The following is a 6,701-nucleotide window of genomic DNA, read 5'->3' as shown; positions in this document are numbered from 1 at the left end:
GTAAAATATCTGTAAGAGTTAATGCTGGGACTGACCACAGGGGAGATCATTTGCATTGGATAAGCAAATGCAGAAATTCTTGGTTTGTATTTGAAAACTAATAAAAAGTGATTTTCATACTGTTTCTCCTTTTAATGAGAGTATTTGAATTATGTCAGCATTCTGTGTCAGCTGTTGGAAATCAGCTTATGATGGATTTTTAGAAAAGTTGTTGAATAACCGCAATAACGTGCACAATTCATTTTAATAAGTCAAGATGCCTAGAAAAAGGAAAGCAAAGAATTTGAAACTGGGGAGGCAATAACATCAGTTTGGATTTCATTGAGCTTTAAAAAGCTCAAAAAAGAATTAACACTGCATTTCTTATAGCTTTAAAATAGACTAATACCATGATAAAATAGCAATTCTTAGGTTGTAATGATTAGGTTTTTTGAGACGAGACAGCACACAATTTCCTTATAAAACCAAGGAGAGTGAAATCTGGACTACTTTGCTTATATAGCTTACCTGCTTGATGCTATGTTTTACACCATGGAGTTGCATCTAAGAGGAGTGTTAGGCAGATGAAACTACATGAAAGAAAACAGTTTCAGAGACAAGATAGAAACAAGGTGTCTTGGGAATGTGCTAATTTTATTAAAAGGAGCAAAAAATTACAGATGTCATAAGTCTGGGGAGTACTGACCCATGTGGCTTTAGCCAACTGGAAATTTTTCTTCAAGGCCAGAGCACAGAATTAAAGGTATTTAACAGATTCAAGACACCAAACTTAAGACAAAGAAAATGCCTGGGCCTCATCTGAGGGAAGATGCTGTGGAAGAGGTACTGAGTGTAATTTACTGAGACGTACCAGGAGAAGTTAGTGTTTAAATAAGGCACATTTCTGAGTCTGTCTTTTATCATGGATTTCAGGTAAATAAAGAATATTTGAAATTTTTCTATACCTGTTATAGGTGACCTCCATCAGTGATTAGTGTAGTTCCTTTGAAAGCTTCTTACAGGGGCCTGCTCAGTTCCCTGTGGTTGGGAAACCCAGAAGTTCAGGCCAGCAGCACTTGTCCTCTTCAAAGAGAGGACACCGGCATGCATGAAACAGGTTGGAACCTGGGACCAACAAGTGGTACGGGAAAAGTATTACAGAGATGTCCAAAACTCAGCAGGTAACTTAACTATGGGACCGCAGGTGAAACCATCAGCAGCCACAACAAAATGGCCAGGTATAAGGAATAAGAACGAAGGTTTGTTACTGTCTCAGCACCTCACAAGATAGTTTAAGGTGTTGAGTATGTGTTCCTGCAGCCTCTTGGTCTGCTGGGCTTGCTAACAGGTTTAGTTTGCAGTAATTACTAACTTCTTAATAATTACGTTTCACCTTTAGCATGCAGTGAATTCTGTAGACTGCATGCCCTGTGAACATTTGGGTATATGTTATGTATGCTTGCCTTCAATTGTTACGGCGATATAGCATATATCCATTTTGATGAGGAATCAGATGTATACTTGGTCTGTCTAGATCCGTTTTTAAGCACGCATGCAAAATCCCAAGTACGCTTAAAACAAGCAGCAATGCATCTTCAGGCCTGCCACTCTGTACCCGAGAACCTAGCACACACTGGCTGTAAGCTATATTAAAAGTGCTATTAGGAAATACAAGTGACTTCTGCCCTGACTACATCATTCCTTTATATGTTGGAATCAAAATCCCCATTGCAGCTGCTCTTATGCTATTTGAAGAGCTTGATGGCTGTGCTTAGTAGAAAAGAGAGTGCTTGGCACTCCCCTACTCAGTGGTGGTCTGAGGTCAGACTGGGTATCAGAGCTGATCGTCTTCATGACATAGAGGCGATGCAACTTCTGCCGATTTATTTACTTATAACTGAATACTGTAATGAGTAAGAAACAGCTGTTCTGGAGACATTTTCTGTTCCTTTTGATGATTTGATTGAAAACAGATGGACAAGGTTTAAAGAGGCCCTCACTAAAGCAGACCCTTCCAGCTAATTATGGCTCACCCTAACATAAATGAGAATTATTTCAGTGTCTGTTCTTTCCAGGAATCTCTAGGCTGACTGAAGTAGTGCAGAAATAAGTAAGAGAAATTAATAGAATGACAATTTGTTTGCTTGAGTCAATACTCTAAGAAATTTTGGGGTTTCAGCAGTCTTTTCAAGGGGGTGATAGAGAAGGTAAGGAAGCACTCTGCTGAGAATGATGCATAGAATAGTTTAATCTGGGAATTTTTTTACTTTTTGTCAGCTACAGGATGTGTGAGCAATCCAACTAGCAATTAGTTGTGTAATACCTTGGGTCAAATTCTAAACTGGATGCAGAGAAGGGATGCTTTTGAAGGCAGGATTTGAATTGTTGTATTTTGGAGTTGAAGAAATGGATTAGCCACCCATCTAGGGTTGTGTGAATTCACCATGGACACGTGAATCTTGGCAGCTTAGAACATCTTTGCACATAGCTGACAGGAGATTTCCTCTAGTACTTAGTGCTGGTAATGCTACCACATGAGGAAGGTAGTGGAAGACTCATATAAACCTTTTTACACCTCCAGTTTACACAGCAACATAAGGTTTTCTGGTTTTTTGCTTCCAGAAAGCAATCACTATTCCTGGGCATGAATTTTCTGCAGTGACTACCTGTAGCTGTTGCGACATGAAACTTAGCATAACCTGCAAGCCTACCTGAGAACCAAATTGTTGGGCAGAGAGGCCCTTGTGCTCTCTTTACGGTGGCTACAGTGGGTTTGCATATCTCTGCATCACCTTGCAGCTGCAGCGGTGACTGCAGTGTCACATACACTCAGGCACTCATCCAAGCTAGAGCTCCACAGTGTCCGGATACAAGTCCCTCTCTAATGAAATCAGTACATTAAAAGTATAAAAAAAAAAAAAAAATTGGCACTTTTTTTGAAGCGTTTGAAGAACTTGTCATCTGTCTCCTTGGCACTGTCATTAAGATAATGTGGAGGTATGGTATTTTATAGACCTTGGCCCTGGGAGATGCTGATATCAATACTGGTGGGCTTGCAGGCACACCTCAAGTTCCAGCCAAAGCAGCGCGTCCTTGTTACAGCAAGGAGACGTGGCTGGGATTTAGGTGTGAAAGCCTCATTAGCCAGGCCATAAACCTTCTGCTTGCTCTGCAAAAACAGGGATATCATTCAAGTGCTCGGAAAATAAGTAAAGGTTATGTTAGGAAAAAAACTAATATTTCAGCCCTACCAGGGATTTTAAGCTACCACAGATGAGCAGCTAAGGCTGGGCCTTGTTCTATGTAGTTTAAATTCAGTAATAAAGGTCTCACTGATTTCATGCAAGAGCTGTTTTTTCTTAAGTTTCATCCCTGTGTGCCGAATTGCCACTTGGTAAGGAAGTCTTAAATACAAATGATTGAAGCTTTGAAAGTAGGACTTTATAACAGAAATGCTAGTGCAGCCTTAATTATAGCTCCCTAATTCTGCAAAGGGATCTGGGAAAATGCATTTGTCTAGTTTGATTAGGCTCAGCTGTTATCCTGTGTTTAGAAGACAACAACCCTGGCATACCGGAATGACTGGGCAACGTACAATGCCCAGCCATTTTGTATGCTGCTGCAGTAAGAGTGCTGGGCTTCAAAATTTGAAGCACTGTAAAAAGCCCAAGCCTCTCCACCCATAGCCTGACCCAGCACACCTCAAAATCAGCATGGAATTTGCTATCAGCTTACAAAAACACGGCAGCTTTAAAACGTAGGTGTGGGCTGCCCAACAGATACAGTGCCAGAAAAGTCTCATTGAGTTCTGCTTGCCGTATGTAGTGTCATGGTCGGCACTTGTGGCCATCCACTTGCTTAAAAAAAAAAAAAAAAAAAAAAAGCAAGCAAATTTGGCAATATACTGCTACTTCTTCCTACTGTTCTACTGTGACCTATTTCTTTACCTATCCCCAGCTTTATCCTGTTGGTTCTTTTGTCAGGCCTTTGGATAAACAGGAGAGTGTTGTCCTCTACTGCTGCTCCCCAAGGAGGTTCAGCAGCTCTGCTCCTGGTTTTGCATTCTGCCCAGAGGTATCTGTGAGAGGAGAGGAAAACCAGCCATGGGAAAGTGGGGCACCATGCTATTTTAAAGGCAAGGTATCTGAAGCTTTTTCAGGCCTTGATTTGGCGTGGCACCTATGCACATGCTTCATTTCAAGAGCAGCTTCATTGATTTCACTTGCATGCCTGAGGTTACACTCATGATTAAGTCTTCTCCTGACTTCTCCAGGTTACATTCTGATTAAGTCTTCTCGTGATCAGTGGTGCTCTGGCCACTCATTTGATAGGGAACCTCTACAGAAGACTACAGTGCCTTTGTTAGGGGGAATTCTCCAAGGTGCATGTGCACTGGTGCTCAGATCCACGTTTGCTTCAATTTTAACGCTGTAATGGGTTGTAGTGCAGTACAAAAATTGGGTGCTGCATTGCCAGCATCCGTGAAGCTCTCTGGAATGGAGAGTTCTGAGACCGCAGTGAGCGTTAAAACAGTAATGTTAATATTTTGTCCAGCAAGAATCTTCACAGAACAAAAAAAGAAAACTCTGCTTTGTGGTGTTTAATTGATTGGGCTTTTTGGCAAGCTAGATGATAAATCACTTAAATTAGGTGTCATGACAGCCAATTACTGCCAGATAGTCTTCTGTTCTGTGCCTCCAGCAGCACTGCAGTGATACTAGGACAGGCGGTGAGTTCTGCAGACGTTTACTAATAGAAGTAAATAACAGCAATAGACAATCCAAATGAAAATAAGATGAAATAATTACCCTGAAGACCATTTCCATCTCCTCTGGATGTAAATATCAAAAGCAGACTGAGTTATAGCTGTAACTTGTTTGTGGTTCACCACCCTAGGATGCTAAAGGCTATTTATCCACTTACATACTAGTAACTGTAGATCTCAGCTGGCCAGGACTCCCATTCTCAGGGCCATTGTACACATGGATTTCCATGGGCATCCTCTTTTTTCCAATGGAATGTTTTTCTGTGAATAATTCTAGGATTTTGCGTGTTTGTCCAGGATTTCCAAATACCTGGCAATCCTGGATGTATCTCTTGATTCTGTGCAGACTTGCGAGCGTGTGCGGTGAGCGCATTTTGGCCAAGAAGCATTGAGTATTGTACACACGTCCTGCATGGCGGTCTGCTCCTGTGCAGTCGATACAGCACAATCAGAACACGTTGGACACCCTGTATATCCACCAAGTAACCATCTAGTACCTGAAAATATTGAGGAGCCATCAGGCTTTCCGCACATTTGATCAACACATTCAGCAAGTCCATGGGATTCCTGCCTATATAGGTTTTTACAGCACATGCCTGCATTGTAGGGAAGCGTAGGCTTTCTGCATGTCTACTGCATTATGTATATGGACGTATTTCTGCATTCATGCCCTGCCATTGTGCAAAATTTGATACAATCCCACAGCGAATGCTAAATGATTTGCAGTTTGAAAGGCAAGGTCTAAAAGGCAGATAAACAGGAAAGGGGAAGAAGGGTAATGTTATAAAGGTCAGCGGCTGAATTATTGTTTTAAAATTGTTCTACTTTGTTGTGCCTTCCAACATTAAAAGGCCACAGTGGAATTGTTCTGATGGCTTTGATGGAAGTCACTTGGCATTATCCCATAATCTTTAATCATGTTCATAACTCTTTTACGCTGTAGTTTGTTCCATTATCATTAATAGAAAAAAAAATGTATGCATGGGGATTACGCATAGGAGGAAAAAAGTGAAGGACTGAGCCTTTGAAATAGGTCTAAAGGTGCAAAGTTAGAGTTTGGAGCTCAACTTTCTAAAAGTGGGGTGAGAGCTGGGCTGCTCTGGAAACAAATAACCTCTGAAAGGTGTAAAAAGAAATCAGATTCCCTGGCCAGTTTTGCATTTCTGCAAATATGGAGTATAGAGAAAAGGGGAGGTCAGAAGGCCACTATTTGTTGTGCAATGTATACATCCATTAAGTGGCCTATTTGCAAAAAGGGTTGCTTTTGGGAGTTGCTAGGCATCGATGCCCTGTCTTTACCAGGACATCAATGTCCTGCCTTCACCCCGTTCATCCAGTGGGTAATCTGAAGACTTACTAGCACTGGCTTGCCTTTAGCTGGCCAACTGCCCTGTGACCTGATACCTTGCTGGGTGACTGGCACGAGTGGAGCTGTCGATTAAGTCAGAACTTTCTCACGTGCTTGAATTTACTTCATTATGCGGTTGAGTTACTCCATCGCACAGTCAGTGAGTCTATTCCTATATGGGCTTCTGAATTAGACCTAAATAAGCCAGCAAGGAAATGGTGAAGCCATTCATTGTTTTTCTGTACTTACTATCTTTTTTACTGCAGCAGGTGCCTTTGTACTTGTAGATAATACCATCTTCCAAAGTGATGTTAGCTATGTTGTCAAAGTAATAAATCTGAATGTTAGGTGTAACTGATTCAGATGTGCAAACTTGAACAGGTATTTTTATTGTGAAAAACAATTGTTGCTGAATAACTATCTAACAAGGAAAACGTCATTATAAAGAATCTTCTCCATCTCCTGCACTAATTGAATGAACAGAATTCTTCTGTACTACTTTGCAGACATAATCTGTGATTGAATTATTGCATTAACACCGGGTTGCTGTTTTACCTTTGCCCCACTCAGCAGAAGAGCTTTCAGAGTTTTGAACTAGAAAGCCTCAAT

This window comes from Pelecanus crispus, chromosome 2, assembly GCF_030463565.1.
Source record: "Pelecanus crispus isolate bPelCri1 chromosome 2, bPelCri1.pri, whole genome shotgun sequence".
Taxonomy (NCBI): Eukaryota; Metazoa; Chordata; class Aves; order Pelecaniformes; family Pelecanidae; genus Pelecanus; species Pelecanus crispus.
This window is presented reverse-complemented; position numbering follows the sequence as displayed.